Source organism: Macaca mulatta, chromosome 1, assembly GCF_049350105.2.
Source record: "Macaca mulatta isolate MMU2019108-1 chromosome 1, T2T-MMU8v2.0, whole genome shotgun sequence".
NCBI classification, from domain to species: Eukaryota; Metazoa; Chordata; class Mammalia; order Primates; family Cercopithecidae; genus Macaca; species Macaca mulatta.
Genome location: NC_133406.1, coordinates 118,016,766 through 118,044,752, shown reverse-complemented (window position 1 = coordinate 118,044,752; position 27,987 = coordinate 118,016,766). Strand labels below are relative to the sequence as shown.

General features: G+C 46.8%; 1 long non-coding RNA gene and 1 pseudogene across 2 annotated transcripts; one reads left to right on the top strand and one right to left on the bottom strand.

Annotated features, from left to right (window-relative positions):
• Nucleotides 1–27,960, bottom strand: LOC107000601 (guanine nucleotide-binding protein G(q) subunit alpha-like; annotated as a pseudogene). The gene is made up of 12 exons (XR_013398849.1): nt 27,785–27,960; nt 14,443–14,539; nt 13,107–13,200; nt 12,792–12,849; nt 12,429–12,538; nt 12,126–12,287; nt 11,128–11,296; nt 5,774–6,615; nt 4,485–4,721; nt 3,471–3,693; nt 2,328–2,543; nt 1–1,242 (listed from the first exon to the last, which is right to left on the bottom strand). The product of XR_013398849.1 is annotated as a guanine nucleotide-binding protein G(q) subunit alpha-like (transcript).
• Nucleotides 1,159–9,208, top strand: LOC144331567 (uncharacterized). The gene is made up of 2 exons (XR_013398851.1): nt 1,159–1,397; nt 6,524–9,208. It is a non-coding gene; the product is annotated as an uncharacterized LOC144331567 (long non-coding RNA).
• Nucleotides 27,961–27,987: the final 27 nt, after the last annotated feature.

The window sequence follows — 27,987 nt, the reverse complement described above, 5'->3', positions numbered from 1 at the left end:
ACTCTGTGGACATGCTCACACAGAGTCCAGGAAAGCAATAAATTAGTATTATGCAAATTGTTTTCCACAGAAACACAGTCCTTGTATATCTTCAATAGCTCACCAGGGAAGGGCAGGGCGTGTGTCTAGGAGGCACAATTAGACCAGATTGTACTACTTCAGGTTCAACTGGAGGATGGTGTCCTTGACGGCAGCAAAGACAAAGCGGATATTCTCGGTGTCTGTGGCGCATGTGAAGTGGGAGTAGATAATTTTGTCACTGTCTGGGTTCAGGTCCATGAACATCTTCAGAAGGAATTCCAGGGCTGCCTGGGCATCTCTCTGGGGTCCATCATATTCTGGGAAGTAGTCGACTAGATGGGAATACATGATTTCCTCCTCTAGAAGATCTTTCACGTTTAAGAACAGAATAACCGAGGAGTTCTGGAACCAGGGATATATGATAATTGTTCTAAAGAGAGCCTTCCTTTCCTCCATTCTGTTCTCATTGTCTGACTCCACGAGAACTCGATCATATTCACTAAGCGCTACTAGAAACATGATAGAGGTGACATTCTCAAAGCAGTATATCCATTATCTTCTCTCTGACTTTGGATCCCCTACATCGACCATTCTGAAAATGACACTTTGTAAATCAAAGGGGGTTATTCGATGATCCCTGCGGTGGGGACTCGAACTCTAAGCACATCTTCTTGCGTAGGCAGGTAGGCAGGGTCAGCTACGCGTCCAAGTCGTTGAGATAGTATTTGGTAGAGTCAGATAATTGATATTCTCGTCTATCATAGCATTCCTGGATTCCAGGATCATTCCATAAACTCTTTATTGCACCTACATATGGATTCTCAAAAGCAGGCACCTTCTCCACATCAACTTCTCGAACTAATTGTGCATGAGCCTTATCGTGCTCATACTTGTACTGGATCTTGAGTGTGTCCATGGCTCTGATCATGGCCTGCATGGCCGTGAAGATGTTCTGATAAACCAGCTTAGTGAAGACCCTTTTATCTTCATTAGAGTATCCTGACCCATGGATGATTCTCATCTGCTTGATAAATGTACTCTTGCCACTCTCTCCTGTCCTGAGCAGCAGCAGCTTGAGCTCCCGGCAGGCGACCCGCTTGTCCCTGCGGAGCTGCTGCTCGATCTTGTCGTTGATCCGCCGGGCTTCCTTGGCCTCTTTGCTCAGGCAGCACGCCTTGATGGACTCCAGAGTCATTCTTCCAACGTGCCTCCGCTGCAGCCCTGCCGAGACCCCCTGCTCACAGCGCGCACACACACCCTCCCGCCCTCGCTCCCACGTGGCAGCGGTGGCCACCGAGCCCCAGCTGACCGGGCAGGCATCCGGGACAAGCTCCGGGAACCGCCGCGGGGGCGGCGGCCACGGCCGGGGCCACCAGGTGGGCAGTGGGCGCGGCGGGAGCGGATGGCCTGGGCCGACGGGAGAAGCGAGGCGGGCGCGGGAGGCAGGCGCTGGCTCGGGAGGCAGGCCCAGGTTCGGCGGGCGGGGGCGCGTGAGAGAAGGCCGCCGCTATCGGCCTGGCTCAGACGCCCTCGCCTCTTTCCCCGGGAACTGGCGGCCAGCGTCGCCCCACACTAGCCGCCGCCGCCGCCAGCGAGGCTCCCCTACGCCGTGTGCCTGGGCGAGAGCTCATCCATCGGGATGTCCCCACAGCGAGCGGCCGCCGACTGCTCCCCGCGCCGGGCGCGCCGGCTCCTCGCCGCCGCCTGACTGGGCTCCCGGGCGCCCTAGGCCCTGTTAGCGCCCACTGCCCGGCTTGCTCGCAGACTCTGTTCCCCTGATATGGGGTTCTTAGTGCTCAGTTTTAACATTTCTCATTCCCATGTACAAGGTGAGGGTTAAAGTTTGATTTTTTGGGTTGCTCAAATACTGTCCCAAGAGAAAATTCTGTGTATAAATGGCGTATTAAAGCAATGCTTCCGGCAGAAAGGGGCAATGGAGTTTGGGATGGAGGAAGGAAAGGCAAATTACTCAAACTGTGTGATTCCATGCACAGAATCCTGTGTTTAGCAGCTCACACCATGCACTTGGAGGGGGATAAGGAGGCTGGGTTCTCCTGCGGCCTTGAAAGGGACTCTCAGGACAGCAGTAGTGGGAACAGAGCAGAGTTCACAGAGCAAACAGGCGATGGGGACCAGAAGGGCCTGGCAGGGTGGCAGCCCATGGGACACAGAGGTAAGACCAGACAGAGGTGACAGCGGCTTCTGAAGAGAACAGATAGGAAAGAGAAAAGCAGGGGGGGAAGGAGCTGTCATCATAGGCAGGGAAATAAGGAGTGAGTGCAGCTAAGAGCCATAGATGTGATTACCTTTGTACCCTAAGCTTGCAGGCCAGGGAATCTGCATGCCAGTCTCCACTTGCTGAACGGCAGTTTTCTTTTGATCATCTTTGGTCTTAGGACACTTGAGGCATGAATGTGGCCAATGACTTGATGCCCATGTGTGTTGTCAGCTGAGCCTTCAAGACCATCACCTTCCAGCTGGGGAGGGTTCTTCATTCCGAGGGAAGGCTCTAAAACCCAGCTCTGAAAATGAAACCACACCCAACAGGGTTCACTGTTATCCATGATCTTATTGTGACTTTCTCTTCCACCCAAGAGGATCATCAGAGAAGGAAAGTGGCCTTGAACAAGAAAGTCCAAGGGGTAAAGGGAAACCAAGAAAGACATTTTGGTATTTTCTGTATTGTTGATTTTTCATGCATCACCCATTAATGATAAGATTGCCAGGAGGAAAAGGTGATCCCAACTGACAAACATATTTAAAAAACTTAGGATTAATAAACACAAATAACTTCCAGGTAGACAAGGCAAAGGCAAGGAAATCACACCGGATACAGGCTGTGTTCTGGGAGGGAGGAGATTCTAAAAATCAACATTAAATGAACATGTGAGAGAGGAGAATTGGATGCACTAAACATGGGATATTGATGAAATGATCATACAGATATGTATATAGCATGTATCTACCTTTTATTAAAAACATATGCCAAATATGCATAATGTATATGACAAATGACATAAATACATATATTTATATATAAAAATCTATTGGAAGAAATTACATAGGGATGTGGAAGATGTTGAATTAACATTATAGTCACTACCATTATAATCTGGTCCATTGAAATTAGAAAAAAATTTAGAAAAATAAGATGAATGAGAGAGGGAAGACATGGTGAAAAACAAATGCCCTATTAGCAGGGAGAAGTCACCAGGTAAAGGAGAATGAAACAAAAGGCATTCACTCTGTCCTCTTCCCTGGAGCCTGGTTAGTGCTCTGGACTCCTGGGGAAGCCAGCAGGTGAGAGTGTTGGAGCCAGCGGGGTGAGTCCTGACTGGGAGTGTGGGAATCCATGAAGAAGCAAAAGAGACATCAGTGGGAAGAAATCAGTTTAAATACTCGAAGTTATGAGGGCATGTGTCAGGGACTACGCATCCCCCGACACTCACTGAGCGTCTTCCGTGTGTCCTCTCCAGGGATCCAGATGGTGCTCGTTACATCACGTGACCCTCCCTCCTGAGGACATGGGTCTCCTTATTCCTCAGCTGGGGGCATCACTTGACAGATGAGCATCAGGCAGCCCCAGGGGATCCAGGAGGAGATATTGAGTGGGATGGAGAGTAGGATGAACACGACCCAGGGTTTTAAGGAAATCTGAGCAGAAGTGGATCCCTGTGAGAAGAAAATGGAGGACATGGCCGTGGACATGAGTGGAGATGATGAACTAAATGGAGTTTCATAAAAGAGACAGATTTATACACTTTCAATGAGAAGGTTGCCCTTTTATTCTTTTATTTCAAAACAAGGGGAGAAAACATAGCAAGAAGCAGGAGACTGACTTATGGGCCCAGGATTTGCACTTTTACTGAATGTGCCTAATAGGTTGTTACTGAAAATGCTCAATGGGGGAAAATTGACTTAAAAAGGGACGCTGACGGAGAGGAAGAAAACTGGCAAAATAGACTTTCTAAGAAAACACAGGAAGGGGGTCCCTAGAAAGTAGAGATCCTAACAGTTACTCCTCCTCAGATGAAACTGCATGTGAAGTCACTTCCTAAGTGCTGATTTACCAGAAAGGTAACAGAATTAGATAACATGTATTCATAGATTTATTGAGTAATTTTTATTGAATTAGCCCTTTGGAAATTATCATAATTAATGCTATCAACAATGATTGAATGTAGATATTATTTTTCAGGTCTCTCAGATGACAGAACTGAGATGTAAATGCCAACACCACAAATGACTTGGCCGAGGTGAATAATGAGTAAGGGTTAAACCCAGGACCTGAGAGCAGATTTGATCCTAAACCCCAGGCTCTTGCTCACCTCACTGGGCTGCAACATTGTGGATTTCTACCTGACTCTGAGGGAGCACGAAGAGACCCCATTGCCTCCTCCCCTCACAGCACCATGATCACCAACACCCGGATTAGAGCTTCCTGGTCCCCTTTCCTTCCCTACCTTGGAAGGGCCATTGCTTCCCAGGACCAGCGTTGGCTGTGAAGCTGCAGGTGGCGGAGGAAACGCCCCGCCTGGCTAAGCCATAGCCACAGTCAAACCCTTGATCCAGTTGCGGTCGCAGACAATTGGGCACCAGGGTTCTCGGCTCCAGCTGTGCCTGTGAAGCCTCCACCTCTGACAGGTGGTGGCTCAAGTCTCCACTCCAAGGTCTTTGGGGACAGGCCACCTGGGTGTGAGCTGAAAGGAGAAGGGGCTTCAGTAGGAACGCTTTCACTTTTCCCTTTGTTAATCATGCCCAGAACACCCATCTCTGGTGTCCCTGCCTCTGAGGTGAGCCACCCAGTGGCCCAGGCCACAAAGACAGACATCATGTAAATGGGGTGATGTCACTTCCTGTCTGTGCCTGGGGATGCTGAGATGGAAGGTACCCAGGCTGGATGTCACTGAAGTGAAAAACCCCCACTTCAGCCCAGAGGGCTTTGGATTGGCTAACAAGGCCAAGCCAATTATTCTGTTATTATTAATCTCCATCCTGCAGCCTAGAAAGAATGTTCTGGAGAGCCTTCAGAGCATAGAAAATGCTGTTTTTCTCAACACACAGGAGTATAAGAACAGGGAGGACTCAGAGCCTCTAGGTTTTGGGATGGAACCACAGAAAAGGGTTTTGGGACACTGTAGACCAGCAGTCTCCAAACTTTTGTGCCCCAGGGACTGGTTTTGTGGAAGACAATTTTTCCTTGGTCCAGGGGTGGGGGATGTGAAAAGAGGGAAGGATCATTTCTGAATGAAACTGTTACACCTCAGATCACCAGACATTAATTAGATTCTCATAAGGAGCGCACAACCTAGATCCCTTTCATGCACAGTTCACAATAGGGTTTGTGCTTCTATGAGAATCTAATGCCTCCGTTGATCTGACAGAAGGCGGGGCTCAGGCTGGAATGCTGGCTTGCCGGCTGCTTATATCCTGCTGTGCCGCCTGGTGCCTAACAGGCCCAGGACAGGTAGCTGACCACAGCCCCGGGAGCTTGGGGCCCCCTGCAATAGACCAAATACTACATGAGGCGAACTTTTTAGGGTGCTGGAACATTTTGAATTTCCATTGCCTATAATGGTTTTACCACCTACCCACACATATACATCTTGTTGCCATATAGGTGGGTGCCCGCAGCCATAAGCAATGTTGTAGAGGGACCAGTCACCTCACGGACACTTAGGGGCCACAGGTATTACCGATCAGCGTGTGTGGTTCTATAGGGAGATAACACCGAGCACAGTCCTCATCTTACCCGCTCCTCCAGTGGGGTCCGGGCAGCGCCCCTCATAAAAATTATCGCTATTTCCACAGGAAGAGGAAATCACACTCCCAGAAAGTGGACTAAATGCATTGTGATTTGCAGTGGTTTCCTTTTTCTTTTTTTTTTTTCCAAGACCGAATCGCGCTCTGTCGCCCAGGCTGGAGTGCAGTGGCGCCATCTCGGCTCACTGCAACGTGATTCTCCTGCCTCAGCCTCCCAAGTAGCTGGGATTACACAGACGCACCGCCCCCTCCAGTTAATTTTTGTAGTTTTTTTAGTAGAGATGGGGTTTCACCATGTTGGCCAGGGTGGTCTCAAACTCCTGACCTCAGGTCATCTGTCTGCCTTGGCCTTCGACGTGCTGGGATTACAAGCGTAAGCCACCGCGCCCGGTGGCTTTTTAAGATGTTTGGAAGAGTTCACCTGTGAGGCCATTTGGTCTTGGGCTTCTGTTTGTTGGGAGGTTCTTCAGTCCTTTTATTTGTTGTTGGTCGTTCAGGCTTTCGGTTTCTTCTTGATTTGATCCTAGTAGGTTGTATGTTTCTAATAATTTATCCATTTACTCTAGGTTATCCAGTTTGACGGTATAGAGCTGTTAATAATAGTTTCTTATGATCCTTTTTACTTGTGAGGCCTCTGTTGTAATGCCTCCACTTTCATTTCAGATGTTATTTATTTGAGTCTTCTGTATTTTTTTCTTAGTTATTTTAGCCAAGTGTTTGTTAATTTTACTTTTTCCAGAAAAACAACTTGGGTGTGAGAGGCCTACGTTGGATCAATGGCGGCCAGTAGTTCCCAATCAGCCTGGGAAGAATAGTAAGACGTTGTCTCTCCTAAAAAGAGAAAGAGAAAGAGAAAGCAAAAGAAAAAGGAAAAGGAAACAAAAAACAAAAAACCAACAACTCAGTTTTATTTTTCTGTAGTATTTCTATTCTTCAGTTGATTGACTTCTGCATTGATTTTTGTTTCCTTTCTTTAGTGAATTTTGAATTTGTTTTGTTGTTGTTTTTTCCTGGTTTCTTGAGGTGTAATGGTGTAATGTATATTTGAAGTCTTTCTTCTTTTTTAATGTATGCATTTATGGTTGTAAACTTGACTCTTAGAGCTATTTTTGCTGTTCCAAAGATTTTGTTATGTTTGCTTTCACTGTTGTTTGCCTCAACATATTTTCAAATTTCCCTTTTGATTTGTTCTTTGATCAATCAGTTGTTCAGAGGCATGTTTAATTTCCATGTATTGTTGAATTTTCCGGTTTTCCTTGTGTAGTTAATTTTTAGTTTCATACCATTGTGGTCAGAAAAGATAACTGAACAGATTGGAATCCTTGTTAATTTATCTAAGATGTACTTTTCATTATTTTAACTGATGTATAATAGTTGTTCACATTTTGGGGATACACATGATATTCTGGTAAATGTATACAATTTGTAATGATCAAATCAGTGTGAGTAGTATATCTGTCACCTCAAAACTTTATCTTTTCTTTATGTTAGGAATATCCCAATTCTTCTCTTCTAGTTATTTAAAAATATTCAGTAACATATTTTGAATTATAGTCTCCCTAATATGCTATCAAATACTAGAACTTATTCCTTCTATTTAACTATATTTTATATGCATTAACCAGTATCTTTTCTTCCTTCTCCCCTATCTCCTTCACAGCCTCTGGTAACCACTAATTTTTCTATGTGAAATGACACATGAATTCAATTTTTTCTACTTGTTTATTTTTATATGGTTACAAATATGTCACATCCATTGCTTAAAAAGAAAATTCTCAATCATTTGTTGAAATATTATGCATCATTTTAAAATACATTGCTTTTCCAATATATCTGTTCTCAATATATGTATTGGTTTATATTTGGACTCTATTTTCTTTTGATCTAATCACATGCCAAAGCATTCTGTTGTGGCCATTACAACTCTATGATTGTTCTTTAAATCAGTTGGAGCTAGCTGTCCAATTTTGTTCTTCGTTATACAGGCATTTTGGTTGTGCCAGTTCATCTTAATTTTAGAATCAACTGACCATTTTCTACCAATGATGCATGCTGAAATTTTGAGTTGGATTGCATTGAATTCATAGATCAAATTAGGGGAAATGAACATCTCAGCAATATTCTTACACATGAACAAGCCATATTTTTCTAGTTATTAGACCTGCACTATGTTCTCTGTGAAATATGCTCTAATTTTCAGTCATATTCATATTTATGGATTTTATACACTTGACATTATCATAAATGGTATTCCTTTTACATTTAAATTCTGCCGTGCAATTGCATAAATACAATTTATTTTTGCATATTGATCTTATATCCTGCTAGAAACAAATGCTTTTCGGATTCAGGTTTGATTGGCCAATGGCAATATCTTAGGAAACTTGCATATTTACCAGGTATGAAGAATCTTTCTCATTTCAGTTGGAACTTTATCACCAGCCCAAGGGAGAGGAAAGTCCTAACCCATATCAAGTTCTGAGGTTGGGAAGAGTTTGTACTTTGTAGACAAATGCATGTGAAATGTTCTGTATGTTCACCGATAAGTTTTCCTTAAGATTGTTCATGCAGTTGATAAGGCTGCCACTTGCACTTGTGTTTAGCTGCAATGCTATAGTTGTAAAATTTAGAAGCCAACGTTCTCCCTTAGTTTAAAATGTAATATTGAAGAATCTACTCCAGCATTATGTAGTGCCAGAAACTTTGGGATGATAATGCAATGATATGTCCAGCAAATATGAGTTTGTACCTGATCCTTATTAGTCTTACTTCTGATGTGATCTACTATAAAATGAGACCACTGAGAGCTTTAAAATAATTAATAATGCCAAGCTGAGGCGGTTAGTTTGTGGGATATTCAGTAGCCATAGGAAACAGTAGTTCCTACTCTGTAACTCAAGTGGGAGTCCACTGTTCAGTATGTCACCATCAAGACCCTGATCTGCAGTGGAATTTGCAGCCCCCTGCTGTGTCAGCTTCATTACTTCAAGGGAGGGTGAAAGCCTTCAGTTCCTTAGGTCAGAGCTGACACATGGAGCACATTTGGTACCTCTTCAGTTACTGACCTTTATGCCCAATCATGTCAGGCTTGCTCACCTGAGTGATTCACAAGATCACATTCCCAATGCATCGGATCACTGTGTCACACACACACAAAAGCATTTATTTGTCATTATGTATCTCTCCTGAATTTCCACCTTGATAGGCAACATGGCTCACAAACAGCTTTAAATTTGGTTTCTCAAATGTCTAATGGTTTACAAAAGTCCAGTTACTCAGATGAATTTATCTTACAGTCTGGTTGTCTATTGTTCCATGCTGTGCCTCTGTGACATAAACCAAGAGTCAGTATGTAAAAAGATTTATTTCCACTCGTTTATAACCAACCAATAAATAGTATGCATCTTATATATAGTTCTGTGCATTGGGTTGCCAGTCTCCTTCCTTCTTTTACCTGATTTTTGTTGGAAGTGGAGATGATGTAATATTATGGGTCACTTCTATTAGCGTCCCTGGACTACAGTTCTACTATCTACTTTTTAAGCTGTTTTACCTTGTCATTATAAGATCTGCATATTTGTGAGCATCATTTATGTTATTAATAGTTAACATCTATGGTAGTCACTTTTTTGGTTAGGTCAGAGACTAAAATCTGAAAATTAGAAATTCATTCTTTATTTCAGGTGTGTGTGCTGTTGTGTTGATCCCTCTCCTGTCTCAGAAACGTCATTGTAGGCCCAAGTCGATGAAGGGACAGACTGTGAAAGAATGGATGCAGAGCGTGGACTAACTATGTAGTGCCCACTGAATGAAAAACTTTGCTAAAGTTGCTTTTGTGCTATTGTCTAACATTCCTCTGAGTTACCTCGTCTGCTGCTTAAAAATCCCAAAGCAGTTTCTTCACCGTCTTGTGGCCATTGTTATAAACTCCACTCTGCTCCTCCTATGTCAACTACCACAGTCTGTTTCATTGCATGGCCCTAAAGGCAGAGCCATGTTTCCAACTTTAAGTGCACTAAGGGTATCCTGTTTCTGCAAAACCAATGGATGTCAGTGGTTCTCTTAGGGTTTTTTTGGTTTTTGTGTTTTTTTGACATATAAGGCCATAATTGGAGTAATGTGAAAAATATTTTTTCCTCCGGAAGTTATTAGATGCTGCTATATACAATATATTTTCTATCATTACACTGTAATGTATCCCAGCTATGCATTTTATATTTCCTAAAACTTCACTTCTGAGAAGGCCCTTCACGTGTTTTTAAAAATTCATGGCCCACCCAGCAGCATTACTAAGTCTTTTGGAGTCTAGCCTTATGGTCTTTCTGTTGATTTTCCCACTGTCAACATGTAATCTGTGAAATGAAACAAAGGGAGGGGATCCAGGCTGAGACTTGGTGACACTCAATTCATCGACCCTTTCACCAGAATGCACCTGTGGGTGTCGGCTACTGATTTTCTCATCTCCAGGCAACTCAGGCTGAGCTGGCAGCAGAAATCTCAAGCTCTTGTCACTAAGGACTCTTCTGGGCTTCCTCTGTATCACCCACCGTAACTAGCATAACGCTTTACCCACAGGGGCTCAGCAGATGCATTTGTTAAGCTCAACAAATTGAGAATCCAAGTTGTCTCGATAAGCAGAGATATTATAGTGTAGAGAACTGGATAGGGTAAGCAGAGGAACAAAACAGGTTGTCATTTTGTTGTTGTTGTTGTTGTTTCTAATAGTACAAAAATTGTGACTGGCAACTGCTGGGGAATCCTAAGGCAGCACTCTAGTCCCTGACCACCCCCTACATTCTCACTACATTCATGGAAGCTGCTTTACTCCTTTCCGCCTTAGTTATTTAATCTATAACTAGAAAATAAAATACACAATTTCTAAATGCTAGTACTATAACTGATACAGAATTTATTTTGGACACAGGTGACTCTTGAAGTCTGAAAAGCATTTAAATTACCAGACAGAGGCTGGGCGTGGTGGCTCACACCTGTAATCCCAGCACTTTGGGAGGCCGAGGTGGGTGGATCACCTGAGGTCAGGAGTTCGAAACCAGCCTGGCCAACATGGTGGAAGCCCGTCTCTACTGAAAATATAGAAAATTAGCCAGGCGTAGTGGCATACGCCTATAATCCCAGCTACTCAGGAGGCTGAGGCAAGAGAATCACTTGAACCTGGAGTCAGAGGTTACAGTGAGCTGAGATCATTCCATTGCACTCCAGCCTGGCAAAAAGAGTGAAACTCCATCACCATATACATATATATATATAAATAAAGCCAGACAGAAGATAGATCATCTGTGATTACTATGTCAAGGACAATTTTAGAATACTTGTTAAACTCACCTCTTTCTTTTCACAGCTGGCCAGGACATAGTCAGTATCTACTGATACCTTGAATACCTTGGCTGTGTTAACTGTTTTGACCCAACATGGAGCCAAGGTGTTGGTTGTGCCTTGAGATGCTGACATCTGGCTGAAGTCCAGGGTCACTGGCCCAGGACAGGTCATTCAGCTGTTTGAAAAAAAAAAAAGCAGAAAAGAGACCAGGGCATCCACTGGGGTCATCTCCATGCAGCATGGGCCACTGGTTCCAATGAACCCATCATCACTACACTTCTCAGGAATCGCTGGTCACTAGACTGAGAGTTCTGTGACAGCTGAGATCGTGTCTTACTGATCTCTGTGTTCGTGGTGCCCAGCTCAGGGTCCGGCACTGAGGGAGTTCTCAGGAGAGTGTTCATCAGTTATTGAATGAAACCGATTGCAAACCTCCTCTCACCTGCATTCCTGTCCCAAATGTCCTGTCAGGGGTGCTGAGATTTCTCCCAGGATGCAGCAAATCCCTTTCCTTAGACTGGCCCTTGCCTTACACCATTCATGCCCCAGGATCCCTCTCTGTGGGACATTGGAGGAAAATGAGTCTGTTCTGAGGAATTCCTCCTGTGGCTCCCCCTGTCATTAGGAGCAATGTCTGCACCTAAACTCCCATTCTCTGAGTTGCCACAACTCCCCGATGTGGGGGAACTTCCATATTTTCTTAAAATGCTATGTTTGTGTTCTTTCTCTCATGAGCTTGAGTCCCTTTGGGGAGACATTAATATCTGAATCCCAAGTGTTTAACACAGTGTAAAGAAAATTAAACATCCAATAAATATTTATGAGATACCATTTGGAAACCTCTTTCAACTGTAAGTACAGAAGAATATTATAAGTATCACTGCATTTTATACTAGCAAGGGACACTTACTCTGGCACCTGACCTAGGGCAGAGCTTTTTAATGTAAGAATGGATGTCTCCAACCCTTCTCCCAGCATGGTTATTCCCTCTAACCCACACCGACCTGAAGAGCATCCATTGCTACCGCAGCCCCAAGGTCGAGGCTCCTGGGTCTGGGGCGGAGGCTCATGGTCACATCTTCCCCCTCTTGGAGTTGCTGCTGCCCCTCACTATAAACCAGCTCTGATCCTCCCTGTGGCTCTCCCTGGCCAGGGGCAGGAGACTCCTGTGGAGTAAGTTTCTCTCAGTCCCACTGCTCAGCTCGTGCTGCTCCTTGAGAGTTTGGATGATGAGAGGCATTGACCATTTCCCCTGAGGCTTCTGTCCCAATTTGTCCTTATTCCCCCCTTCTTTGGTTTTCATTTACCAATGGCTTATCCTTTGTGGGTTGTTCTCATCCCCTAAACCTGCTGACTTTCTTTCTTTCATCTGTTCCCTCAGTTCTGGGCTTCCAGGGTGTGGACTCAGCTCAGGCCCCTGCAGGAGACACAGAGTCAGGTCTCAGCTGCCGGTGCTGTGCGGCGTTAAAAACCATCTCAGTTCCTCAGAGACTCAGAGAAAACACAGCAGGAAGGGACCTCAGAGAGGAGCAATAAGCCCCTACCTTACTGACAAGGAAAGTGAAGCCAAGAAAGACTAAGACTCTCCCAGGCTCCGTCACCACATGGTGGCAGCAGATCGACCACACAAGCCTTGGCCTCAGCCTCCAGGTCCAAAGCACCTAACTCACCCTCCAGGAACTCACTGCTGCGTTTCAGAAAACTCTGGATGAAAAACAGCAATTTCCACTGTGAAAACAAATAAAAGGGCATTTCACTGGACAAACCCTTTATCACCGTTCTGTAGTCCTAGTATTTATACTCAATCAGTTGTCATTCGCTGGCTGGTAGACTGGGGCAGGGAGGACATAAAGATTAAATAATGCTTAGCACAAGCCTGCTTTCCTGGCCTGGGATCTCAGCTCCACCATTCTTCAGGGAGTTTCCTCTGCTGTAACTGCTGGAGAGTCTCAGCCCTCACGTGGGTCATTTCTCCATGACGATACCTGTTATTTTCTTCCTCTCTTGGAGATAAGAGAGGGCAGAGATTGGTTCTGCATCTCCACAATTCTAGGTTTTTTCCTAAACCAGCCAGGTCAGCTGAAAGCAATCATGACAGACAGGTCAGGTCAGTGAAGAGGGTCCAAGGGGAGCAGGGGTTCCAAGGACAGGCCCTCATGGAGATGGTCAGGATCATGACATGGGCAACATTTGACTAATTCTGCTGGGGATGATGTGCCAAGGATTAAGGGGAGGATGCTGCCATAAGGAGAAAGGGGAAGAACCAAAGGAGTAGGAGAAGAAGGAAAATGAAATGATTTCTGTAAAGATAGAAAGAAATGCAGAGCCCAGAGGCAAAGCCCGTGTAATAGAGGGTTAGTTCCAGGTTGTGGATCCTAACCAAGAAATTCCTGCTGGGCTTTGCTCAGCCCCATTTCAAAAAGGTTTTGGATCAGTGACTTCTTTGGTACTTCCACCTTCCCCCTTTGTGAACAAGAATCACTAGAATCGTTTTTCTATGTCTGTCCCACCATTGCACACTGAGGGCAGATAAGCTGTTTGCTGAGTTTAACAGGTTGATAGAGGGAAGGGAATTATGTCAAGGATCTGGACTTAATGGACACCCTCAGAAGCCTCATTCACACTTGGTGTAGATGATTAAGATAAGATTTTAAACTTTTGATCTGATATGGTGTACATAACATTTTTCACTTTGAACTTATGCTTTAATGACATGAAATTTGGAAACCTTAGGGGAGAGGATGAATGTATTTTGCAGATGGGGGAATGTGAGTGTCCGACTGTGGTAGATGGAATTTCTGAAATGGTCCCCAAACACGCCACACCCTTGTCTCTGAAGCCTGTTGAGGTGAGGAGACATCATTCCTGTGATTATGTTGTTACATGCCAGCTATATGACTTTAAGATGATGAGGTTACCTGTGTAAACTGGATCTTATCACATCGCTGCATATATGCCAGTGGTTTCTCTAGCTGTCAGGAGAAGGTGACGTCACAAAGAATGGGAGCTTGAGAAGGACTCCATGAGCTGTTATTGGTTGGAAAATGGAAAAGGCCGGGTGAGAAGGAACGCAGGTGGCCTCTGGAGTCAGAGTGTCTCCTGTCCGACAGCCAGCACAGAAAAAGAAAACCCAGTCTTTCAACCCCCCCAAAATGAATTCCTCCTACACCTGAAGTGAACTTGGAGAAGCAGCCTGAGCTCCACGTAATTACATAGCCAGACACACCTGGATTGAGCTTCCTAAAACCCTTATCAGAGAACCCAGCCTCTGTTCCAGACTTCTGTGGTTTCAATCCACTACAGCAAAAATCTTGCACTCACCTTTATGCCACTCTTCTGGAGCCCTTGCAACCTGAAGAAGATAACGAGAGGCATTCCAAGCACGTGAGGAGTATCTCTAATGTTACCAGCCAAATTTCTGCAAGAATAAAGATGGTACAATACTCACTCCACATAATCTTATCTGCAAATTCATCATCTATCTCTATTTATAATAGCACATTATTATTTTTTTTTTTTAGCTCCTTCATTTAGGTTTGCCAGACCAGGTTTGGTAGCAACTATCAGTTATCAGTAAAAATGAAACAACTCACAAAGAGCAATGAAAAGGACTATTATTAAGTTCCTCAAAAAAGTGCCTAAAATGCAATATTTCCTCTAAATGTCACAAAACTAAGACAATGAGTCACTATAAAAATTCCCAATCTAAGAAAAGTTGAAATTTAATGATGTCGGTTTTCCAAATTTTTATTTTGTTGGGGCCCAGTCATGGGCATCAGAGATTAGGAAATGACTGTGCAGAGGCTTGAGGGAATTTGGGGAAAGTAAAAATATTCTAGAGTGTGACTCTGCTGATGTCTGCACAATTCTAGAAACCTCCTTAAATGATTACTTCGTAGAGTTAAAACTGGTGAGTTTTATTACAAGTAACTTTGTATTTTTTATTTTTATTTATTTATTTTTTGAGACAGAGTTTCACTCTGTCACCCAGGCGGGAGTGCAATGGCGTGATCTTGGCTCACAGCAACTTCCGCCTCCTGGTTTCAAGAGATTCTCCTGCCTCAGCCTCCTGAGTAGCTGGGATTACAGGCACACGCTACCATGCCTGGCTAATTTTTGTATTTTTAGTAGAGATGGGGTTTCACCATGTTGGTCAGGCTGATCTCGAACTCCTGACCCTGTGATCCACCCACCTCAGTCTCCCAAAGTGCTGGGATTACAGGCTTGAGTCACCACGCCTGGCCACAAGTAACTTTTTAAATGAAATTTCTGGTTTCAACTCTGGCATATAAAAAGGTGGGAAGTCACCATTTGTCCTCACAACAAGACAAAAGCTGAACAAACTGAAAACCAACAACTCTTCTTAGATGGCCAGAGAATTGAGGTCACTGCCACCCTGAAAACTAGAAAGACAGGCAAACACAGGGAGTCACAGCTTGCCAGGAACAGAAGCTGCTGGAGCCAGCACTTGGGAGGAGCACTTAAAAGGTATTGACAGATTACTAGAAGCTGAGGGTGGCCTGGCTTGAGCATTAAAAACTCTCTGAGAACCAGCCATGTGGGGATATCACACTTTCCTAAGTCTGACCACTAGGAACCCAACAAGGTTCTCATGGTGAAGATGAGAAAAAATCCCTGAAAATTGGCTCTGCCAACTTCAGGACACCTGGTCAAGCTACAGTAACCAAAACAGTGTGGAGTTGGTGAAAAAAGGTAAAACAGACTCATAGATCAATGAAAAAGAAAACAGAGCCCAGAAATAGACCTACATAAATATAATAAACTGATCTTTGATAAAGGTGCAAAGGCAATTTAATAGAGCAAGGATGGCCTTTCCAACAAATGCTGCTAGAACCCCTGGACACCCACATGAAAAAATAAATAAATGTACACACACAAATCTTAAAACTTTCACAAATGGATCTTATAACTACATGTAAGGTTCAAAACCACAGGATTCCTAGGAGATAACATGGGAGAAAAGCCAGGTGACCTTGGGTTTGGTGATGATTTCTTAGAAACAGCATTGAAAGCAAAATCCATGAAAGAAACAAAATTGAAAAGTTGAGCTTCATTACAGTTAAAACCTTCTGCTGTGTGAAAGACACTGTTAAGAGAATGAAAAAACAAGTTACAGACTAAGAGAAAATATTTGCAAAATACAGATCTGATGAAGGGCTGGTGTCCAAAATAAATGAAGAACTTCAAACTCAATAATATGAAAGTGAACAACCCAATTTAAGAGTAGGCAAAAGATCTGAACACCTCACCGAAAAGATGTACAGATAGTAAATAAGTAAATGAAAGAGATACTCAAATTCATTTGTCATTAGAAAATTGCATATGAAAACAATGAGATAACAGAACACACCTATTAGACTGACTAAAATCTGTAAAACGTGACAGTCCCAAAAGCTGTCAAACAGGGCTATAGGAATTGTTGGTAGATATGCAAAATGGTAAAAAATTGCATATGAAAACAATGAGATAACAGAACACAGCTATTAGAGTGACTAAAATCTGTAAAAAGTGACAATCCCAAAAGCTGTCAAACAGGGCTATAGGCATTGTTGGTGGAGATGCAAAATGGTACAATCACTTTGGAGAACAGTTTGGGAGTTTTTGTTGTGTTTTGTTTTGTTTTGTTTTTTTCATTTACAAAGCTAAACATAGTCCTACTCTATAATTTTGCAATGGCAGTTTGACCTATTTAGCCAGATGCGAGGAAGGCTTGTGTTCACCAAAAACCTGCACACAAGTATTTATAGCAGTTTTATTTATTAGTGTCAACAACTTGAAGTAACCAAGATGTCCTTCTCAACAAGTGAATGGATAAACAAATTGTGTTGTATCCATACAATGGAATATTAGTGATGAAAAGAAATGAGCTTTTTCATATCCTTTGCACACTTTTTGATGGGGTTGTTTGTTTTTTTCTTATAAATTTGTTTTGAGTTCTTTGTAGGTTCTGGATATTAGCCTTTTGTCAGATGAGTAGATTGCAAAAATTTTCTCCCATTCTCTAGGTTGCCTGTTCACTCTGATGGGATTTTCTTTTGCTGTGCAGAAGCTCTTTAGATTAATTGGATCCCATTTAAATGTCTATTTTGGCTTTTGTTGCCATTGCTTTTGGTATTTTAGACATGAAGTCCTTGCCCATGCCTATGTCCTGAATGGTATTACCTAGGTTTTCTTCTAGGGTTTTTATGGTTTTAGGTCTAACATTTAAGTCTCTAATCCATCTTGAATTAATTTTCGTATAAGGAGTAAGGAAAGGATCCAGTTTCAGCTTTCTACTTATATGGATATGAACAGACACTTCTCAAAAGAAGACATTCACACAGCCAACAGACACATGAAAAAATGCTCATCATCACTCGCCATCAGAGAAATGCAAATCAAAACCACAATGAGTTACCATCTCACACCAGTTAGAATGGCAATCATTAAAAAGTCAGGAAACAACAGGTGCTGGAGAGGATGTGGAGAAATAGGAACATTTTTAAACTGTTGGTGGGACTATAAACTAGTTCAACCATTGTGGAAAACAGTGTGGGGATTCCTCAAGGATGTATAACTAGAAATACTATTTGGCCCAGCCATCCCATTACTGGGTATATACCCAAAGGATTATAAATCACACAGCTGTAAAGACACATGCACACATATGTTTATTGCAGCACTATTCACAATAGCAAAGACTTGGAACCAACCCAAATGTCCATCAATGACTGACTGGAGTAAGAAAATGTGGCACATATACACCATGGAATACTATGCAGCCATAAAAAAGGATGAGTTCGTATCCTTTGTAGGGACATGGATGCAGCTGGAAACCATCATTCTCAGCAAACTGTTGCAAGAACAGAAAACCAAACACTGCATGTTCTCACTCATAGGTGGGAATTGAACAATGAGATCACTTGGACACAGGAAGGGGAACATCACACACTGGGGCCTGTTGTGGAGTGGGGGGAGGGGGGAGGGATAGCATAAGGAGATACACCTAATGTAAATGATGAGTTAATGGGTGCAGCACACCAACATGGCATATGTATACATATGTAACAAACCTGCACGTTGTGCACATGTACCCTAGAACATAAAGTATAATTAAAAAATAAAAAAAAGAAAGAAAGTGGCCATTCTTTTAAACCATTATACTGGCCGCTGCACCATGTTTTCCCATCCTGGACACTCTGGAGGGCAGCGTCTACAGCCATACCCATCTCCCTACCCAGGACAGTGCAGCAGCATTAGTTTGGGGGATGCCAGTGGGCAGGGAAGGGGTGAACCATGAAAGCTGAACAGGAGAAAACAGGTGGAAGGGGGCAGCAGGGTGGAAACAGAGAGAGAAAATAAAGGTGGGGTAGAGAATGGGGGGCTTCGAGGGGAAAAAGAGAGAGAGAGAGAGAAGCAGATCTAGCCACAAAGGAAGGAAAAATCCAGAAGAGAACATTTGTCTGCTAAAGTAAAATAACTTACACCTAACCAGGTGCAAGGGCACTGCAGGTCGCGGGTGGCATGCCCTGGTCATGCTGTGATGTTTAGGGGCCATGACATCTACCCTTTGAATCCGAATCATAATAGAGGGGACTCTGTCCCTATCTAGCTGGCAATGCCTTGTGATTTTCCCTTTCGGATCTGGCAGCTCTCCACATCTGCTCACTTTGTGGGAGGCAGCTCTTGGCACACCAGATCAGGACAATTCAAAAACCAGAGCCTTGGAGACTTCACTGGGAACCCTGGGCAGTAGTAGCTGGTGGCATCCAGAGGCTGGAGTCCAAGAGGTAGCAGCGCTGAGGCTCCACACACCCTCAGGAGGACAGTAAGGGGTAATCTCTTGGTGAGCGCCTACTTCCCCAGGAACCTCCGCCTAGGTGGAAATGGGCCCCATGCCCAGCTTTTCTCTGGACAGGCCCTAGCCAGGCATCCAGGGTACCAGCTGAGTCCTGGGCAATGCAAATGCCTGTGTGCTGACCTTGTGGTGGCTGGAAGGGGTCCAGTTTCTGGGACCCCTTCCACTTGGAACTGGACTTGCAAAGACAATGACTCCTGCTGCTTTCAATTTCCTTGGACTTTGGCAAAGATTTATCCTTTTGGAATGGGAACATGACTCTTTTGGGTCACCCAAGGTATGGGGTGGCCTTGGATCTGCCAGTCCTCCCCAGGCCTCAAGGACTGGCTGATGTTCATCGTCTAGGTTGCTGTCACCGCACTCACACTCCCCAGCAAAGATCCCCCAAAGTGTCCTGACTAGAAACATATTCCTCAACTTCCTCTCAGACTGTGATAGCCAATTCTTCTGTTAGTGTAGGCTGCGTGTGGGAGGCTGGTGGTGGGTAGGGTGGGAGCCTATAGAAGGAAGAGGAATGGTAGCCAAGAAGGAACAGAGGAGAGGGAGGCAGGAAGTATGGAGAGCTGGAGGGGGCTGGGGAAAATGGGTGTAGGGGTAGTGTGAGGAAGACAGGGAGCAGGAGAGAGAGGGGATTGGAAACAGAATGAGAGGCGGAGGAGAAAGAGGAGGAGAAGAAGGCAGAATAAGAAGGGCGGAAATTTCAGCATATCCCAAATCTTGTTCCGGAAATGGTCATCAGTGCTCCATGGATAAAGGGAAAAGGAGAGTTGCAAAGAGAAAGAAACCCCAGCGGGTAGGGGGTCTTGGCAGAATGTTTATTTCAGGGCAGGAAACTCTGGCAACCCAGGCAGAACTGGTGGCTTTAGTGGAGGCCTAAATATAGCTCTTCCCTGTCCCTAATCCGGAAAGGAGATTAATCTCATTCTCTGAGATAGAAACCTAAAGAGAAGATCAGAGAGACATAAATCTGGGGCGACTCTTCCTATTGTTAGGCAGGGACCCGGACCTGACATGGCGGCGCCACTCGGCGTAGCAGGCCCTTTGTTCAAGCGGGCCCTTTGTTTCCAGACTTCCCTCCCTCTTTGAACACACCCTCAGACTCACATACATCAGAGGTTCCAGCTGGGCAGTCACACTCCCCCATGACCTGCAGCTCACCTGCATTCCACAAGTTCCTAAACAGAGTTTCAGTTGACAGTTTTCAAAGACCCCTTCCTCATGACCCTTACTCAACTCCTGCCCTAGTAGTTTCAAGACCCCCAAGGCCCTGTTTGCACAACCAGCTTCCCTACCTCTCAGGCTATAAGAAGCCCCTACCCTCCTCCCTCAGTGCGACTTCCTCGGCCCACACCTTTGGACGGAGGAAACTCGCCCGCAAGCCCTAATAAAAGGCTATTCTCACTGCCATTTGCCTTGTGTCTTTGTTCCTGGTTCAGCTCCAGCCTCAGTTTACCTTTACATTTGGTGCCAAAACCCGGGAGGAGACCCCCTCCCTGGACCCCTGCCGGTCGGGCAGGCTCTCCTCTCCCCGAGCCAGGACCTCCTTTCCGAGCCGGGAGCCGTTTCACCAAATCCAAGACTCAATTCAATCACTGCTAGGTAAGTTTCCCCCCATCCTGAAGGCTCCCTCCGGGAGTCCCTCTACGAAATGCACGGCTGCGTCAGGGTCTCTCTCCAGTCAGCTGTGACCTCGGCACCGGGGACTAGGAGACATCCAACCTCCCCGGAAGCCACCGTACCCCGCACTCTGCGTGGCAGTGGGAGGACGCTCCCATTGCCTCCGGACTGCCTGCCTTGAGACCATGGGAACTACCCAGTCCAAACCAAACCAAAAATCTCCTCTGGGGTGCCTCTTGGCGAATCTCCAGACTTTAAGCCTCAGCCAAGACATAAAACGAAAGCGGCTCATTTTCTTCTGCACAATAGCATGGCCACAATATAAATTGGATAATCAGTCTCAGTGGCCTGCAGAAGGCACTCTAGACTTTAACATTCTCACATATCTGACCAACTTCTGCAAGAGACTAGGCAAATGGTCCAAGATACCCTATGTTCAGGCCTTTTGGGACTTGCGTTCTCACCCAGATCACTGCACCCAATGCTCGTTAGCTCAAGTTCTGCTCGCAAAGTCTCTTCCCTTGAGCAAGGAGAAGGATGATTCCTCCCCTTTTTCTGAGCGTCCTGACACCCTATCCCGGCCACCCCTCCGGTCTCCTGCCCAACCTCCTCCTTACCCTGACCCACCGTTATCCCCGTCCTCGTCAACGCCTCCCCACCCTTCCCCCCATCCTGTGCCCTTACCAAACCCAACAGATTCTGTCTCCCCTACCTCCACCTCCTCCCCTTCCTCGCCTGTCTCAGCCCATACTCAGTCCAGGACCGACCTGTGTCCCTTACAAGAGGTAGCAGGCGCCAAAGGAGTAGTCCGGGTCCATGTGCCGTTTTCATTGGCAGACTTGTCTAAGGTTGATGAGCGTGCAGGCTCCTTTTCGGCCAATCCTACTGGTTATATCAAAGAGTTTAGGTATCTATGCCAGGCATATGATCTCAGCTGGCATGACCTTCATGTCATGACCTCAACCCTGTCTCCCGAGGAGCAGGAACGCATCCTAGTGGCAGCCAGGCAGCATGCTAACCAGGTTCATTTAACTGACCCTGCCATGCCAGTCGGCACCGAGGCAGTGCCCTCGGCTGAGCCCGACTGGGACTACCAGGTGGGGCAGGCAGGCCGCCGCCGCCGAGACATGATGGTTCAGTGCCTTCTTGCTGGCATGCAGGCAGCCTCTAACAAATCAGTCAACTTTAACAAACTAAAGGAGGTAGTCCAAGGCGCAGATGAAAATCCGGCCGTTTTTCTTAACCGGCTGACTGAGGCACTTATTCAGTACACCTGCCTTGACCCTGCCTCCCCCGCAGGGCGGACCGTCTTGGCCTCATATTTCATTTCTCAGTCAGCCCCCGATATCCAAAAAAAGTTAAAAAAGGCGGAGGACGGCCCTCAAACTCCCATCCAGGACTTAGTCAAACTGGCCTTCAAGGTCTACAACTCCAGGGAGGAAGCAGCTGAGGCCCAACAACAGGCCAGGCTAAAACAGAAGGTACAACTCCAAACCCAGGCTTTGGTAGCAGCCCTGAGGCCGGCCGGCTCCAGGAGTTCCCAGAAAGGAGGTACTACCCGAGCGCCACCTGGTGCCTGCTTCAAGTGCGGCAATGATGGCCACTGGGCCAGGCAGTGCCCTAACCCAAAGGAGCCAACCCATCCCTGTCTGAACTGTCAGCAGATGGGCCACTGGAAGTCAGACTGCCCCGACCTAAGGACGGTCGCTGTGCCTCCACGTGACGACCCTCCTCCATGTATTGGAGGCGCCTTCCAGCTCCTTGACATCGATGAAGATTGAAGAGGCCCAGACTCGGGGACCCCTCTCACTCTCGCCAAGCCCAGGGTCATGCTCCAGGTAGCGGGTAAGTCCATATCCTTCCTTATGGACATGCAGGCTACCTACTCTGTTTTGCCTTCCTTCAGTGGCCCCAGCCACCCCTCCACTGTCACAGTCATAGGAATTGATGGCAGTCCCTCCACCTACTGCCAGACTCCTCCTCTGTCTTGCTGCCTGGATGGCTCCCTCTTCTCGCACTCATTTCTTATCATTCCTTCGTGCCCAGTCCCCTTGTTAGGATGGGATCTCCTCTCCAAGCTAGGGGCCTCAGTTCACTTCCGACCCAATCCCTCCCCACACCTCGCGTTCCTCTTCCCCCTTCTCTCACCTGACAAACCCCGCCAGGCTGACCCCTGACTCCCGTTTCCAGTCCCCATTAACCCTAAGGTGTGGGACACCTCCACCCCGATCATTGCCCAGCACCACACTCCGGTCCGCATCCGGCTAAAAGACCCTTCCAAGTTCCCTTCTAGACCCCAGTTCCCTATCTCCCTTGAACATCGACAGGGATTAAAACCTATCATTACACGCCTGCCCCAACAGCACATTCTAGTTCCAGCCAACTCACCATGCAATACTCCTATCCTGCCTGTACAGAAAAGCTCTGGGGCCTATCGTCTCGTGCAGGACCTACGCCTCATCAATGAGGCAGTAGTCCCTACCTTTCCAGTTGTTCCTAATCCATATACACTCCTCTCACGCGTTCCCCCTGACACCACACATTTCACTGTCCTTGACATAAAAGATGCCTTCTTTACCATCCCTCTACACCCAGACTGTCACTTTCTGTTTGCCTTCACATAGGAGGACCCAGACACTCATGTTTCTTCCCAGTTGACCTGGACTGTCTTGCCTCAAGGGTTCCGAGATAGCCCCCATTTTTTCGGCCAGGCACTGGCACAGGACATCCTCCTCTGCCCCCTAACTCATAGCACCCTTCTACAATACGTAGATGATCTATTACTATGTAGTCCTTCCTGGGAGTGCTCCCTTGCAGACACTGCTACACTTCTAAATTTTCTAGGCAACGGAGGTTATCGGGTTACCCCGGCTAAGGCTCAACTTTGCACCCCTTCTGTCACCTACCTAGGCATACTACTCACACCCACTACAAAAAGCCTTACGGCAGATAGAATAAGCCTCATTAAAACTCTCCAGCCTCCTCAGGATGCGGAAGAGATCTTGTCCTTCCTAGGACTGGTACGGTATTTCAGGCATTGGATTTCCAACTTCGGGGTCCTAGCCAAGCCCCTCCACCAGGCTGCCAGGGAGACACCCACCAGACCACTGTCCGACCCCTCCTTGGTTGCCGACTCTTTCAAGAAGCTTCAGGACTGTCTTCTTTCTGCCCCTGCTCTCTCTCCCCAACCCCCTTTAGCCCTTTCATCTATTCACTGAGGAGCGCCAGAAGGTAGCTACTGGCCTCCTAGCCCAGCCGGTTGGATCCACATACCAGGCTGTGGCTTATCTCTCCAAGCAGTTAGATCCCACAGTCCAGGGCTGGCAACCTTGTCTACGAGCCCTGGCGGCTGCCACAGAACTTACCCAAGAGGCCCTCAAGGTTACCCTAGGACATCCTCTCACAGTCTACTCTTCTCACCGACTGTCAGATCTCATCACACACAAGTGTCTCAGCCATCTTACCCCCTTCCGGCTTCAACAGTTCCACCTGCTATTCATTGAAAGCCCTCACCTCACTCTCACCACCTCACCCCCTCTAAATCCTGCTACTCTCTTGCCCACTCCAGGACACAATTCCGCCCCTGCACATTCCTGCCTGAAGTTCTCACCACCTTGCCACCCGCCTGCCTCGGTCTTTCCGAACAGCCGTTAGAACACCCAGACCATACCCTGTTCGTAGATGGGAGCTCTGTCTTAACCCCCGATGGCCTCAGACAGGTGGCATATGCTGTCGTAACAGCAACACAAATGGTTGAAACCAGGTCCTTGCCTCTAGGCACCACCTCCCAGAAGGCTGAACTCACTGCCTTTACACGTGCCTTACTTCTCTCCGAAGGGCAGAGGGTTAATATCTATACAGACTCTAAATATGCTTACCTTATTGCACATACTCACTCCACTCTCTGGCAAGAGCGCAGGTTTCTTACCACCAAAGAGATGCCAGTAGTCAATGGACCACATATAAAGAGATTGCTTGATGCTCTCCAGGCCCCCAAAGAAGTAGCCATTATCCACTGCAAAAGCCACCAGCATTCTAAGGACCCTGTGTCACAAGGTAACAGCCTAGCTGACTCCACCGCACGGGCCACTGCCCTCACTTCCCTCCCTCCCCGAGCGCCTTTACTCTTTCTTTCCCCCGCATATTCCCCCGACTACTCTTCTCAAGAACTTCAAACCCTGATGGCCCACCCCAGTGTTACCCGGAACAAGGTAACAAGGATGGGGTATTGACAGCCGAATAGCACTCCCTCAGACTCAGGCAGTACATATACTGACCGACATATACCGCTCTCTCCACATAGGACCCAAGGCTGTGTATAACTTCCTAGAACCCATCTTTCACCTTCCCTCACTACAGGCCCAAATTAAGAAAGTACATCAACAATGTGCCACCTGTTCGGCCACTAACCCCCAAGGTAGGCTCAGACACCCAGGGCCTACTCATCAGCTAAGAGGCCACCAGCCAGGAGAAGATTGGCAACTTGATTTTACTCACATGCCCCGACATAAAAAATGTTGCTACCTGCTGACCTTAGTTGACACCTTCTCAGGATGGATTGTGGCTTTCCCCACCACTCGAGAGACTGCAGAAGTCGTGGCAACTATTCTCCTAGAGCACATCATCCCCAGGTTCGGTCTCCCCAGAACCATCCAATCAGACAATGGTCCGGCTTTCATTTCCAAACTCACCCAGCAGGTGGCAGCCGCACTCCAGATTACCTGGAAGCTCCACATTCCCTACCATCCGCAGTTGTCTGGTAAGGTATAACGCGCAAACCGCCTCCTTAAACTGCATCTAACCAAGCTCACTCTAGAAACCCGCCTCTTGTGGATAACTCTCCTTCCTCTGGCTCTTACTCATCTCAGGGCAGCTCCTCGGGCCCCCACAGGGCTCAGCCCTTTTGAGCTACTGTACGGACGCCCATTCCTCTTCCAGGAGCTGCCAGCCCTCTCCCCTCCCTTAGGCTCCTACTTCCCTTACTTAACCCTCCTATGCGAGCTTCTAAGAAAACATGCAGACCGGTGTCTCCCCACATCGGTTTCCCCAAACCTTAAAAATCCCGCTGTTGTAGCACCAGGAGACCTGGTACTGGTCAAGCAGCTGCAGCCCTGAGCCTTATCTCCCTGGTGGGAAGGACCATATACCGTAATCCTTATCACGCCCACTGCTGCCAAACTCCTCAGCCTTCCCTCCTGGTATCATCTGTCCCAGCTGAAAAAAACACCCACCCAGCATGATTCCAGGTGGACGGCTCAGGCTGTTGTCCCTACTAAACCACGACTTATGCGTGCCGGTAACGACCCTCTGCCTAACCTTCCTCAGCTATCCGGTGCTCCTGAGCCTAGGTAAGACTCCTACCCAAACTCCCCCCTCTCCCCCGTCAACCCATTCCGCTGGAGATTCTATCTGTCAGAGCCCTGGACCCAAAACAATCACATAAGTTCCCTCATCTTAGCCACAGTTGACTGCCAGAGTCAAGTTACCTTTAACTTCTCCGCCTTTAACAGTTGCCCTGACTGGTGGAACCCAGTCATATGCTTTCTCTATGATCAAGTAGAATATAACTGTCTCAATTACTGGGTAGAAACCAATGGCGGGTGTCCATATCATTATTGTAACATGCATTTTACTTACCTTGACATGTCATACACCAAGTGGCAGCAACCGGCATCAACAGTTCGGTTAGTCAGATCACACGGACGAGGAGAAGTGCCTACATTCTTCCTTACCATTCCTGACCCGTGGGACCCTCGGTGGGCATCAGGTATAGAGGCTCGCCTTTACCGGCACGGCTACGAATCTTATCCCGTAGCCCGACTCAAGATTTATAGGGCCTATGTCAGGGTCACAAGCAGCCTCGTCAGTCTGGCCTCCAACATCAAACAACAAGAAAAAGTCATCTAAGCTCTAGCCAACCCAGACAACACAGTCAACTAAGACAACAAGCCTCAGGGCAGCGGTAACCCGTTTTCTTGGCTAACCCTAGTCAGAGAAGGGGCCCAGGTAGTACATATGGTCGGAGTGCACAACATCTCCCGTTGTTTCTTGTGTGCAGCATTTAATAAGCCCCCACTGGTTGCGGTACCTTTACCTAGCCCTTTTAACTCCTCTAACCTAACCCCCTCCTTTCCCCTTCCCTGCCAAGCCCTGAGGGAAGTTCCTTTGTTCCAAGACCTGCTTAGACAACAACTCCCCTTTTGCTACTCCACCCCTAATGCTTCCTGGTGCAACCGGACAGGATCCGTGCCTCCAAATCTCACCGCCCCCCCAGGCGAGTATTTTTGGTGCAACTCCACCCTGTCAAAAACTCTCAAGGCTTCCAACACTACTCTATGCCTTCCCATCTCCCTAGTTCCCAGCCTCACCCTGTACAGTGAAGCGGAGCTATCCTCTCTTCTGCCCCTTGCCCGCCCCCGCCAGGCAAGAGCAGTATTCCTTCCGCTAATGATTGGAGTCTCCTTAGCCGCATCCCTCGTGGCCTCTGGCCTTGGAACTGGAGCCATAACTCATCCTGTCCCATCCTCTCAAGATCTTTCAGCCCGATTACAGGTAGCAATCGAAGCTTCGGCAGAATCCCTGGCTTCCCTCCAACGACAGATCACCTCAGTGGCCCAGGTGGCAGCCCAGAATCGCAGAGCACTCGACCTCCTTATGGCTGACAAAGGCGGGACCTGTATGTTCCTTAATGAAGAATGCTGCTACTACATCAATGAGTCAGGACTAGTAGAAACCAACCTCCTCACTCTAGAAAAAGTCCCAGAAGGACTCCACAAAAAAACCTCAGGATTAGAGTCTTCATTCGGGTGGTGGCAGTCGTCCATGGCTAGCTGGGTCCTACCCTTCCTAAGCCCCTTACTAATCATTGGCTTCTTACTGCTCAGAGCTCCCTGTATCATCCGCTTCATCCAGAACCGCATAAAAGAAGTCTCCCGGATCACTTTCAATCAGATGCTGCTCCACCCCTATACCCGAGTTCCGACCTCCGAAAAACCCCACTACGACCCAAAACAGCAGGAAGCAGCCAGATGAACAGGTCGCCCGTTTTTCTTATTAGAAAGAGGTAGGAATGTTAGGCAGGGACCCAGACCCGACATGGCGGCGCCACTTGGCGTAGCAGGCCCTTTTTTCCAGCGGGCCCTTTGTTTGGAGACTTCCCTCCCTCTTTGAACACACCCTCAGACTTACATACATCAGACGTTCCAGCTGGGCAGTCACACTCCCCCATGACCTGCAGCTCACCTGCATTCCACAAGTTCCTAAACAGCAGTGTCGGCTGACAGTTTCCAAAGACCCCTTCCTCATGACCCTTACTCAACTCCTGCCCTAGTAGTTTCAAGACCCCCCCAGGCCCTGTTTGCACAACCAGCTTCCCTACCTCTCAGGCTATA